A 14,108-nucleotide genomic window follows, 5' to 3' on the forward strand; every position below is an offset into this window, starting at 1 on the left:
ATTTGGTCCCTTAAGATATTGTCGCTGGAGAGTCACTGAGCTTGACCGAGGCAGCACAACACAACATGATCTGGCATTCACTCACATGTATAGAAGCATTTTTCTTCTTCTTATGTGAAAATTTCCCTCTCAAACATTAAAGATGCATCTGTTCTTAAATATTCAGTGTCCTGTTGCTTGCTTGTAAAGGCAATTACTATTTTTGAGTGAGGAACATGCTCCGTGTGACTGCAGTGTGTATTTATTACCGAGTTTTCGGCTGTAGTGGAGTCAGTTAAACTGAATTTAGTGTAAGGAGTAAAATGTCAGTGTGACTGGTGGAAAGTAAACCAGTGAGAAATGCCCTACATAGGTGCACTCGTACATGACTTGTTATAAAATACAACGTAAAATGTGAGAGGAAGAATGTTGCTATAATTAAAAACAAAGGGCTGGAAGCAAGAATATCTGGTTTCTGCTTTCAGCTCTGTCACAGACGCTCTGGGTGGCTATGGTAGGATCACTTCTCTCTCCTGTGGGTTTCCCCATCTGGAAAATGGTCTAATGATACCTTCCAAAAAGGTGCTTGAGAAGCATGACTCACTAATATTTGTAAATATCCAGGGATCAAAGGGCCTGTAGATATACAATGTAACATGTTATTATGCTGCTGTTCGTTGCCAATTTCCCTTCTCTGTAAGGATGAGCTCTTTGAATTTATTGCTTTGGACTCGGGGAAAATGGCCCCAGGGGACTCCCTGTTTCTATTGACTCCAGATGAAGTTTTCTCATGTTTACAAATACAGCGATAACTTCACTGACCTCCAGTGCCCACCGTGCCAGCCCGCTCGTGGGTCTGGCTCCCAGAAGCAGTTCTGGCTGGGCCATGGCCATACGCAAAATGCCAGGTTTCTGGTGAGCTGAATCAGTTTTTTCTCTCATAGCTGGGTGGCTCATGTGGGACTAGCACAGAGGGGAAAGCCCTGGGTGGGAGTCTTGGGAGAGTAAGCAGCTCAAGGCAGGCATGGGAAGCTCAGCTCTGCCGTGAGGAGCGGCCACGGCTACAGATACTTTGCAGGCCATGATACGATGCAGTTCTAGTCACGATTGGTCCTGTTTTCCCTTTCCTGGGATGCAGGCAGTTTACAGTTCTTCTTAGGAGGCAAATCACTTCTGCAGCTGCTCCTCTGTGGAGATGTTTCAGAGCCAGAACAGTCAGAGAGCAGGTCCTGCAAAATGTTTTCGCTAACTGAGGAGAATGCATCACCAAACCAAAAACGGTCTTGGAAAAGCTTGCAAATAACACCAGGGTTATAAACTTTCAGCTATTGGAGTGTGTGAAAGAGTCTGAACACACTGGAGTCCACTGGTAGATAACAATTCCAGAGAATGATTCTGCATAGCTGCAGTCAAAGTTTTGCATCAGCCCTTAAAAGATAGAATTTACTTCAAAATTTACTTAGTGTTATTTTGTTCTTTGGGGACAGCTGAAGGGGTTTGTGATCTGGTAAGATGGACGGGTAGCTTTTACTTACTAGAACTCTTTTGGAGTCGGATATAAACTGCCTTTTGCTTAAAATAAAGTGCTTGAGCATTTCAGATATAGCTGCATTTCTCCAAATGCACCATACACCCCACTAGAGAAGAAAGAAGTGTGATGGCATAAAGCCAACATTTGCTAAATTAGGGACAGAAATTTTACTCAAGGGAAAACTGCTTTAGTTTGGGGTAATTTCTTTTTTTTAAAAAATTATTATTCAAAAATGTTATCTTCATGGGAACAAGAGGTTGCAGGAGAGGCCAGGGCTGACCACTTTGAGCAGGAAATTATTAACGATTCTTATCTTCTGGAATTTGAGTAGATTTGGTTGGTGATCTTTATAGAACAATATTTATCTTTCCCTGATGGACTTTCTCTTTGTCTCCACCAGCTATCCGAATTATAACCTGGCGTTCTGCATGAGTGGTCTTGTAACTGTGAGCCAAGGGACCTGGGAGCAAAGACAATAGAATTACGGTTACGGTTGGCAAATTATGAAGACTTTTTGTTTAAAGGTTGGATGATAATCACAAGAGATTGGGTTTTGTGATTACTAATGCTCCTTCCTTCCCTTTTCCCATATTAGTCCTTGCCTGTATAGAGCTATAAGAAATTGCATGGAGTGAGACTTTCATTTTATACGCTGCTAATGTGAATTAAGACTTCAGTGTGGGGTTTTTACCCCCTCTCCCTGTTTATGCTGCTTCTGTGTTTATGAAGAAGAGGAAAGCAACAAATACTCTTTGGAGGACATCTGATATTTAAAACTTTCTCATTCAAAAGTGTGTCTTCCTCACTCTCTAAACTGCCTCATGCAAAATTTCCCCTATTCCTTTCTTCCTAAACCACCTTATCTGTCCTTCCTCACTCTGCTATCTTGTCCCATAAATACCCCAGAATCTATATGTTTGTATGACTACAACTATTTTTCTTACACTATCTTGAGCTATTCCTGCTGCATATGCAATAGTAAACAATGATAGCACAAACTGATGGTGTTTTTACTCTTTGTATATAAATGTGTCTAATCCCAGTTGTGCGGAGAAGTTGCTCGTTGCTTCCTTGCTTGAAAACTGGTAGTGTTCTGTGGGCTGATGGTGTAAGAAGTGTCCTACCACACAGGAAATCAGTGCTAGATTCCTTACCAGATATACCAAAGATACACTAAAAATTTAGCTTATCACTACTGGGGCTGTGCTGTCCCTGTTACAGCAAGGTCTGTGCTCCCTTATTGCTTTATTCAAAGTGTTTTGGTGGCGGTGTGCAGCCCACAGACCAGACCACACGCTGGTCTGCTGTTTTGGTAGGTATATCAGAATCCTTCTGTACAAAAGCCTAAACCATATTTTTCCCAGTGCTTGAGCTTCTTCTGAAAGAGGGAGTTGGTTGGGTTGGAGGGGGAGCTTCAGCAAGAGATGACAGGACTGTTTTGTCAGAAAGATATTGCCAGAGAGGTGGAGGTATTCCACAGACTTCTTGAGCCTCAGCTCTCTCCAGCAGGAGTATAATCCTGGTTTTCTTCTTGTGGGTTTAGCAGCCTCACCCCGAAGTCCTCTACACACAAAGGAAATGCTCAGAGTAGCTTCAGTGTGCTCAGGGTCAGGCCTTCTAATGGCCTGGTGGGATCTGGGGAGCACAAGAAATATGAGGTGCAATACCAGTTGCATTTCACTCTGGAATTTTTCCATCTTCTAGCAGCTAGAATACATTCCCTGGAAAGCCCAGCTAACGTGCCCCTCCATTAGCTGCATGTTAATTATTACCAGCTATCTCAGAAGCGGAAATCTTCACTCATTTTTCTCCTTAATTCCTATCTTCAGCAGAAAAGTCCTGTCTTTGGAGGGGTGGCTGACAGGAGGGGACAGGCCATTCCTTTGAGCTACTACTACTCCCGTATCGGGCTTCTTAGTAACAACAACAATAACAATACTAATAAGCAAGTTAATTTTTAGCAATCTATTTCTGCTGGGGTTATGACCATACTGTCAGAGGGCACAGGTAATGGGACGGCGCTTCCACTTCCAGCTATGAGTCACGCGAAGCGTGAGGTAACATCCGAGCTAATGACATTCCTGCTCGCAGGCCCGCCCGGTGGCCCTCTGGAGCTCTTTGATGCTGTCGAGCCTTTCCTGCAGTGGTGTTTGCAGGCAAAGGCTTCCTTGGCTTGGGTGACTGCGCCTACACCGGCTTTTGTTTCCTCGCTAGCATCAGCCACACGAGGAGGTGGTTCTCACTGCTCCCTCAGCCAGGCCGAAATCCATGCCCTGCCGGAACACGTGGATGAGAGATATTTAATCCCATGTACCTCCAGGCATGGGATCAGGTGTCACTGTGATCTTTTCTCCTGAATTTCACCCCCAGAACTTGAAGCAGGCAGAACACTGTGTTTCACAGAGCCAGAAGTGGGCCAGCCTCAGCCAGGGCCCGTGTGACCAGCAGGGGGGAGTGTGGCCAACACGAAAATTTAGTCCCTACGCTCTTCAGGGAAAAACAACCGACCGACCAAACATGGTCTAATGCTGGTGTGGGGCGATGGGAGTCCTCTCTGCGTCCCCATTCCTGCCCTGCCACAAACCTGGAGAGTGACATGGGCAAGCTGTTCGTCACGGGAGTTGCCTTACCTGCTCAAAAGCTGCCCAAAAATTTGCCTCTGACTCAAGCCTGAGGCAGTTGCATAGATGCTCTCTGTAGCTGAAGGAAGGGGCATGGGCATCTTCCAGGGCGTATGTAGGGTCTTTCTCCAGAGGCATCGCTTGGGACTTAGCAGTATGAGCAGGACTGGAAGAGCATGGAGTCTTGGGCACACTGGGACAGGAGTGAAGCTGAGGGAAGCCAGGAGTGGGCTGTGAGAGTTTGCACCTTGTGAAGAGCAGGAGGGGAGCTAATGAAGCAGACTGCTGCTTCTGGCTGCAGAGATGAAGGAAAAGAGGCCATCAGGAAGGGAATTGCTGCTGAATAGATGAGGAGAAACAGCACTGACTGACCAGTGGGAAGGTATGAATCCCTGTTGCAATGAGATCAAGCAACAAACACACACACACACACACACAGAATCCGTCAACTTCTATAACAGATTCAGAAACATAGGGCAGAAGGGACTCTGGTGACCATCCCGCCTGGTCTGTATAACACCTGCCAAAGAATCTTGCTGAGTTTATGCCTGTTTGGACAAGAAGAAATATTAAAGCTCTTTTCTAGAAAATAAAGGACCAAAAGATTTCCAGTTTTCAAAAAATCCGTATTTTTCCACAGTTGTATTTTCACCTCATTTCTAATCTCCAAGATTGCATTACATCATTTCCCTCCATTGGGTCTTTTAATATTTGTAACTGCTAAACCAAAGAGAACTGTTTCTTATTGCATTGTTATCTCCAGTGTAAGACTCTCATATGCTGTGACCAAATCACCCATGACCTTCTCTTTCATCCAGCGAACAGGCTGCGTCCTGGCAGCTCTATTACATGGCATCTTTTCCAGCGCTGCAGTCATCCTTTGGCTCTTCTCAGCACCCTCCCAACTCCTCCCTGCCCATGCAGCGATCCCAGAAGCAGTTGTCTTGGTACTAAAGGCTGGGATAATGCAACCTCCCTCTTTCTGTTTAATATTTCCTGTTTTGCAGCCCAGGATCTTGTTACCCTTGACATTGTATTTCACCCTGACAGATATTTCCATGACCTCCAAGTCCGCCACACATTTCTGGCTTGCTTGGGTAGAAATCCCTATTTGGTAGGAAGTCTCCTGTTTTTTTCCATAGTGGTGAATCATACAATTCTCTACATTAAAATGCATCGAGTTTGCATGAGTCCAGGCAATCTGCACCAAAGACGTGACCTCTTCATTGCATAATAGTTCCGTCTTCGTGCAATTCATACTGCAATAAGTACAATTTCATATATCTTCCTGAGCTGGATTTGAAGGAGCTGGCCCAAAAGTGCCAAATGGTGACTCTTCACTTACAGCGTCACGTACCTACTAGCCTACTAGCTAGCCACTTTTTAATCCATTTGATAAGATCCATGGTTATTTTTTATCATCCTAGGGCATGAACTAAACCGGTCTGAAGAAGTCCATTGAAGTTGTATGAACCTTGTTACTTCTGTCAAGCAAACTCGTGACCTCACCAACAAAAGGTGTCATTACTCTAAATAGACCCAGTTTCTACGTGTCTAGGCTCATTGATAGGAATTATACTGTCCCCTTTAATTCATTCTTCCTAATGGAAAAGTTCAGGAATGGAGGCTCCACCAGCTCTCTGGGTATCTTGTTGCAGTGCCACACAACCTTCTTTACTTACTCGTTGGAATACCGGTACAACACCACCTTGTTTCTAGGCCTATGAAACCTGTTTCCCAAAACTCATCGGAGCACCTCGGAGTCTTTTTCTGCCAGCTTTTTTAATGCTTTGAAGGGCTTTTTGGTGTGTTCAGCCTGAAGTGCTGCCTTCAGGTTTCTTCAGTTAAATTTTTAAAAAAACTCTATAGTCCCTATTGGGAATGAAGTAAGTGTCATCACTGTCCAGAAACTACAAGACTCATATTTGTTGGCTACAACTGTTGTCTGTATCATTATTGGGTGATTATTTCACTACCATTTCCACATAGAAATGGACTAGAATTGCTGTATGATATCCTTTGGTTTTACTCTGCTTAAAAGAGCTGTCTCACTGCCCTTAAATTGCCTGTCCACAAATATCTTCCTGTCCTTTTGCTCCCCCTATCAATTTTCTACAGTTGCAATAAATTAAATTATAAGTCACATTCGTTATTGCTACCAGCTTCCCTCTTCTCCCTGTCATATCTACATGAACATAAATCCCTACAGAGAGACCAACATCTACATATTTAATTATTGCCACTGCTTTATTTTCCCTCCCTTCTATTGCAGTGGTGATATTTCAGTGCCGATAAAAATACCCAGTTTCCTAACTATTCCATTTCTTCCATTTGCATTTCCCTCCTAGCTCGTTGAGCTGAAAGCTGAATTGTTTCCAGCTTTGCAAACTGGCCCTTTTAAAACTCCAGGTTTATACATTAGCAGTTTGGACTTTATTCTGTTTGCCCATAACAAATCACATTGAGTCATGCTCATTTGACTCTTAACTAATCAATAATTCATTTTTAGTTCTGTACTTAGCCGTCTTACTCTAGCGTGGAATACCAATAGGGAATGAGTTTCTCCAAAGGGAAGTGTTTTGGGAGGTCCACCCTGACCCCACCAATGCCACTGTGCCTCTGTTCTGCCTGCTGATGTGTGCTCTCTGCTGTGAGATCACCCTCCAGGGTAGCCTAGGCGCAACCAGTGCTGGTAAGAGCCAGGAATGTCCTGGGACACAAGTGGCTGTTTTGCCCTTGATCCTGCAGCACTTTGCAGCCAGACATGCTTTGGGGCCTTCAGGACAGGAGCAGCCAGCAATCGACCACCCTGGATAATTTTTTCCCGTTTGCCAGCAGGTGACTGTGCCCAGGGTGTCTGCAATGACGGAATGCAGGCCATCTCCTGTAAGGTAGCACAGAGTTTCTTGTCTTGGCTGGCTCCAGCTGTGTGCCTGGGTGCCTCCAGCTAACTATCATCCATCAGCGTGCAGGCACCTCCACGTTGCCCATGTCCTGATTCTGGTTTGGTTTCTGTTACCTGGCCATGTCTGGTGAGGAGTTTACTTCTACACTGGGGGCCTGCCCCAGTGGTGACCCCACTGGAGACTTTCATTCTTCCGTCTAGCTGGATACATACAGGTGAGATCCCAGGACAGAAGTCCCAGCAGGATCCAGCAGTCGTCCCCCTGCCAGGATGAGACACAGACCTGGGAGAGCATGTAGCCAACCTGTCTGCCGCTCTCTGAAGCACACATGCATGCTGTTGGAGAAAGACTCAGGCAGCTCAGGCAGCTTCAGCAGCTGCTTAATGAGTCTTGACTCATCCTAGTACACCAAACACTCAGCCAGATGAAATCGTCAGAGGCTGGAGCAGCTCCTCCATTCCCAATGCTCGGTCCAGAGCAAAGTGAAAGGCAAGCGCTTTCGACCGAAACCTGGCAAGAACTCCCAGCCACTGACCTCAGCTTTCTGCACCATAGGATGCTGTCCAGCAGGGAGGCCAGTCTGCACATGGTCTGCACCTGGGTCAAGGGTGTATGTTATTAAAGAAGACAACTCCCTTGGCAACTGCTTCATTCTCAGAGGTAGAATCCCTTGGGCTTCTCGATGTCTCTAGTGTGTCGGAGGTGTGCTGTTACATCGTGAATTGACGGGTTGTCCTCTTCCATGGCATCCTCTCCAGGCATGATCCGTCGAGTGAAGAGCTACAGACCTTCCACCAGCACCTCTTCTAGCAGCATCTGCATCATCTCCTTTCCGTGCACCCTCTGCCCAGTCCAGCCTTGTGGGCCCAAATCTCTCCCCAGTCTGAGGTAGGGCAGGAGCATAGGTACACGCACAGCAGGGGTGTACATCAGTCAAAGAGCTCAAGTACAAAACGAGTAAGGTGTTTCTGTTCTGGAAGCCACCTCTTCCCTTTAAAGACTGCAAAGCCACCTCCCTTTCAGACAGAAGAAGCCAACTAAAGTACAGGCGCACACGACGCTTCAGCAGAGCTCTGCAGCTGGAGCCATTAACTGTCACAAAGTCCCTCTGCTGAGTACCATAAAGGATCGAAGCAAACTCCCCTAGTGAAATTGCTGTGTCAATCTGCCAGGGCCACAGTGAGAACTGTCAGATGTGAGAACTGCTGGTCTCCAGAGCAGGGCTAGCTATCGAGGTACAGTGCTGCATGAAACACCATTCTTGCCGTGAGTTTGCTGCCTGGCTTCGTTTGCTTAATTGTTTGTTTTCACAGATAGTTCTGGGTTGTGCAATCATTTTCTTTGAAAAAGGGATTCAGCTCACGTTATTTCGCCTAACGGCTGATGGTGAGTGAAGCAAAAGCTGTTTTGCTGACAGCCCAGTGACCGGTACTCAGTACATCAGAGAGCTGTTGTCTTGCCCCGATGTCCGGCATGTCCCGGGGCCCCAGCACAGCGCTGTGCATGGCAGCTGGGAGACAACCCCCAAAAACCGATGGCACAAAGCTCCAGCTGTGGCATAAAGATATTTTAAATGGGAAGGAGAAGCTTTTGTGTCACCTAAGCTTCAGGGCTGTGAAAGTGGCTTAATCATTTAGTCCAGGCTGGAGTGGGTATTTTGGGCTTTTTAAACTTTCTGGGGGCAAATTTAAAAAGAAGGTGGAAATTAATGTCATGATGTTGTTTCTAAAGCGTGAGAGAACCTTTATTCCAACTCAGCCTGCTTCTCTTTTGTTTGCAAACCAGTTGACTCTGGATGTGGGCTATCCAGAGATAAATGCATTGCTGTCAGATTTGTTTTATGGCTCACTTTCAGGGGAAACAAACTGCTAGGTTCTTCATAGTAAGTTCTTTTGGAGCAAGGACTGTGTGTTTTCCTTTGGTAGGAGAGCAGCTTGCTCTTCCTGAGCGCTGCCACCCTGCATTGTACTGGTAAGAGAGCATTGCCCTGTGCAGGTTTGGAGCGCTGCCCCAATGGTCCTGTGCTGCCCTGCAACAAAGAACAGATGGGTAAGATGTGAGTGGGTAAGATGCTAATGCACCCTCACTGTAGCTCTCGTGAAGGGGCCTGGAAGGGGATGGGGCCAGAAGCCTGCACTATATTTTTTGTGCCAGGGTAGAGATAATGTTGCATTCACTGATGATGTGCTAACTTGCATCCCTGGACAGTCTTTGGTCCATCATTCTTTGGAAGAGTTAATATTGTCCCTTGGGGAGAAGAATAACATATATGGGACACACAGACAATATTGGAAAGCAGCTTCTCTATCAAACTATAGATGTCAGAAGCTGAGATCTTTGACCTGTACCTTAGTTCCAGAAAAAATACTTCATTTTCAGAGAGCAGAAAATAAGCTGGAAATGAAGAAACTGATCATATGTTTGAACTTTAATTCTGTTGATGCCTGGCAGTTGTATGAGTAGCTGCTCCCACAATTTCTCTTTTAAATCATCTGGGCTTTTCATATTGACCTTTCTGTGAATTGGTGACATCGGAAAACCTATTACCCAATTCAGATTTTGCCAATCTTCTTCAAAAGTTTTATTTATGAATGTCATACTTGTAAGAAAGAGGGCATTTCTGGCATCTTAGGCATCTTCAGCCTTGGGTATGTTTCGTCCTACTCGTGTAAATGAAGTTTTCCCAGAACTGACACTAGTGAAGTCACTAGCGTTGCCTCAAGCTGAAGCTGTTTGGACCAAAGTTCCTTCCTCCAAGATTTGCCCTAAGAGCTCAGTTTCGAAATGCTGAGAGGAAAAAGGAATTTGGAAAATCATAATTAGCAAGGAGGAAGCTGATGGGCTTGGCCAAGGATGAGGAAGACCCCTCTCGAGAACTGCTGTATGGGCTGCATGTCAGTTCCAGAGCTGAGTACTTCCTCAGGAGACGTAGAGCTGGAGAATTAAGGAACCTCCTTACAGCCTGTTTGCCTTTGTTTTCATTTTTTTTATTCTTTGGAGTATTGCCCAGCCTTTTTTTGGGTGTGAAGGTGTGCCTCTGGGCAGACAGCCACCAAGGTATGTGGGCATCTGTAAAGTCCAGAAACAGAAGGAATTTCAGAAACGTTCCCTGCTTTGAGCAACGCGACGTGCTCTCATGACATTGCTCACTGAAGTGTACCCAGTATGCTCCGTGACAAAAGGGAAATACTATCTTGTGTAAAGCGGTTCAGAAGAGCTATCAAATTTCCATTTATCTAAAACAATTTGTTGAAGTCTGTTATTTTAAAAAATTGCATGTTTTTGGAGTGTAGAGCGAGGCATTAATGTGCCTCTGAGAGGGAAGCTTTACAATTGTAAAATGGTTTGTGGTTCACACAGACAACAATCTAGAATAAGTATGAAAATATTTAACTGGCACCTACTTGCAGTTTTGGTTGGAGCATCCTTTGGTTGGGGTTTATAGCCTGCACAGTTGAGTGGGCAGAGTTTCCTGAAGGAACCAGGCCCCAGGTAATTTGTGGAGGTGAGACTGGGATGATCATGAGTTACTTGTGGGTAAGAGGGTGGGAGGAGAAAATGGTGCCAAGAGGTCTAGAGTCACCTGTGGGGAAGTGGTGTTTGGGGATGGGGAGGTTCCCTACCTCTGACCCTAATTGCTGGGGAAGAGACACAGGGATTGCTTTGGTGTATATACCTTTCATGCCCTGCTGGTACCCTGGGATGGGGAACCACGAGTGGCTGGCTGGTAGATGCTCCCTAGCTTTTCACCCTAAGGAACCTATAGCTCCCAAATCTCCTCCTTTCATTATACAGGGGCTTTTGAGTCTCACCAAGCAGATCTGAGAGGAGGTTGGGTCAGTGTTTGATGGCACCAAGCCTATGTGGCATAATCCTACTCTTCCTGAAGGGATGTAGGAAGGGTTTCTCCTGCCTTTGAAGGAGGAAGAAGAGGCTTCTGCATTTCTGTTTCTGCGTTTTCTTTCTAGGGGAGTGCTGGTGAAGAAGTGGCCAGAGAAAAGACATGATTTGTGACAAGGTGTATCTGTTATCCTGTCCCTGTGTCCCCAGTGCTTAACCTGCCACATCTGTGGACAGGAGGGAGATCTTCGTTGATTAGATAGACACCACCGGTTTGGGTTTTCTGCCTCCCTCTTTGGCACTGACAACTTCTGATAGTTGTGTGGTGGCACCAGTGCAAACCATAGCTTCCCACTGCTGGGGCTTGGAGAGAGCTCGTCTGTGGCACGTTATGTTTGTATTATTTGGCCTTAGCTACAGCTCTGAAGTGTGGAGTAGGTTGCTGAGAGGAACTCTGTTGTCCATGGCACACAGGATAGATGCTCTGTGGGTTCCTCTGGACTGAAGTCCCATCTGCTTGTCTTTGCAGAGGACTTTGTGTGCTGACTGTCCAACTTCCACGTGCCTCTCTTATGGCACTCATTTGATGTGTCATCGATGTGATTCTGATTTGACTGCTGTATAGTTTTATTTATTGTTCAAGTCAGTATTGTTAATGGCCATTTGATTTGCAGGGGAGGGATAGGCATGCTTGAGGTTGATTTTATTTTTGTTTGGTAGTTACCAAAATGCTGAAATTTGAGACCAAGTCGTACTTCCTTCAGCAAGCAACATGTGTCCAGCACCTGGGACAAATACAACAGAACGACTTGTCTGAAATCAGCCTTCGGTTCTGATACCCATAGCCATGAATAACACCCACTCCCAATGCTCAGAGTGCAAAATATGAGCTCTGGGACAAATGATAATAAATGAGCCCAAATTAATTCTCCCCTCCAGGAAATTATTTAATATGTAAGGCTGCCCCATCAGATGCTTCTCCAGGGACTGTGATGTAAGCGTAAGGTGAAGTACTATCACAGTAACTGTGTGTGTATATTCCTACCAGCTCTATTAGCTGGGGACATATAAGTCAAGGTGAAGATGTCTGTACCCTTAGGCTGACATTAATGTAGTTTCGGCAGGGAAGAAAGCCATTTCAGCCTCCCAATCTCTCAGTAGGTATTAAAACAACCCTGCTGAGCACCAGGGACCTGCCCCGTTACCTCCACTCACTCACCACAGTCTCTGCTGCTTGCTCCAAAAGGATTGTACAAAGATCCAGTGAGAGACAGGAGAACACAGGTGGGGAGAAGGACAGGGAAGCAACGCCTCATCGCCTACTCTAATCACTGGCTATGGGAGAAAGACCAGGGAACAAAATCAACCCCGATGGAAAGAGGGAGCAATGGTGCTGGGGGCACAGGAGCATTTTTCTCTCTTTCCAGGAGCTGAAGATCGTGGGACAAACTCCTGAGTGACAGAGGCAAGTGAAACTGCCTGTGGGTGGTGCATGGGCATCTCTAATGCCTGCAAATCCAAGCCTCGCGCGCTGCCCGTGCCCGCTGCGTGTATTCTATTTATACCACAGCAGAGGGAGCGTTGGCAAAGCATCTCAGAGGAGCAACCTTTTGTTACACCTGCGGCTGCTCTCTTCCCTGTCAGTGCAACCGACACAGAAATAACCACGGTAATAAGGATCGTGCGGTTGATCGACTCGCTGCCTTGTGACCGTGCTGCAGCCGACACCTCCATAGCCCGGAGACTGCAACTCGCGTCGCCGGGATTGCTTACGGGGAAGTAGGCACCTGAAATACCTCAGGACGTTTAGGATCCATTCACCTGGCTGCTTCTCTCAAGAACCAGCTCTGTTCTGGCCTTTTTCTCCAGGACTGTTAGGAGGCCGGGTCAAGACGTTGATTTTCCTCGCGCTGTTCTCCTGGCCCAGCGCTGAGGGACTGTATCTGAAATCAGAGCGTGAGCTGTGTGTTAAGAAATAGCTCTGGCACTAACAAGTCTAAAAATTACTCTTTGTTTCCCTGACTTCTCTCCTAATTATCCAAATCCATATTCCCACCAGACCAGCCCACAAAATGGAATTCTAAGAAATTATTGTTTTTCTTTACTTATTTGTTATCATGCACATTTCTTACACTTCCTGTTCCAATTTCAAAGTAGGCCTGAGCTCCTCTGCTAACATTGCTCTGGCTGTTATTTCAGGGATCTGGAGAAGGGAGGAAAAATAAACAGAATGTGGGGAATGTTTCTTGGGTTTCCCCCTAGTCAGGCGAATGTTCTTTTTAGCTGAGTTGGTGAAGAGTTACTGACATTCCGCTCTTTCCAGGTCAAATAGAGGGATTAGATGGAGGGTATTACTAACGTGGGTCGAGGTATTAAAAAATGGATGCCTAAGCTTAGGCTCCTAATTTTGTATTTTGAGACCCTAAATAGGGGCTTGATCTTGTGCCCTTTGAAGTCAATGCCAAAGCTTCCACTGAATTCAATCTGCAAGATGAAGTCCTAAATTAATGGGGAGGCTCTTGAAAGTTCTCAGCGTCTCACGGCTCCAAATAAGTCATCACTCTGCCTCTTTGCAAATCACACGTCTTCCCTTAAGTGCCTAAACATGGAGCTCGTGCTTTTCGGGATTCCATATTTAAAATCCCGCCTGGCGATACTGTCCTTCTTTCTGTCTCAGGAGCCACTGAGAGGGGAAAGATAACGAGGCTAGTAAAGAAGCATAGCCAGGACACGCATTGGTTTGCTTTTTCGGGGAGCGGTGCTAGGCACGAACACCGCGGATTCTGTAGCAATGTCAGTGTTTGTTACGGTGTAAAGTTAACAGGGAAAGCACACGAATGAATATCCCCGCTGGCGCCAGAATTCAGGCAAGCATGACCATTTGCACAAATCTCACATACGTTGGTCTCCTTGTAACTGGATTTTGGCAGATGGGGAAGATCACAGGATCCAGATGAAATGTTAGATGGGATGAGCAACCCTGTAGTGGTAATTTTAGAAGCTGGGTTCTGTACATTATTTACAGTACATTGTAGCTTGAAGGGGATAAGGCTACCCCTTGCCTTACCTCGTGGATTTAGTCTTTCCTGTGAAATTTCTGTGGGGCATTTTCAGCAGGGCAGCAGCCAGAGGGATTTCATCCATCCCGAGGAGCGTTAAAATTAGAGGTTGCTTGTGCTAAGAGCTGTGTTCATTCACAAAACACTCACCTCGCAGGAGGGGAAGAGGCAC

Source organism: Gallinula chloropus (genome assembly GCF_964237585.1).
Source record: "Gallinula chloropus genome assembly, chromosome: 3".
In the NCBI taxonomy this organism is placed as follows: Eukaryota; Metazoa; Chordata; class Aves; order Gruiformes; family Rallidae; genus Gallinula; species Gallinula chloropus.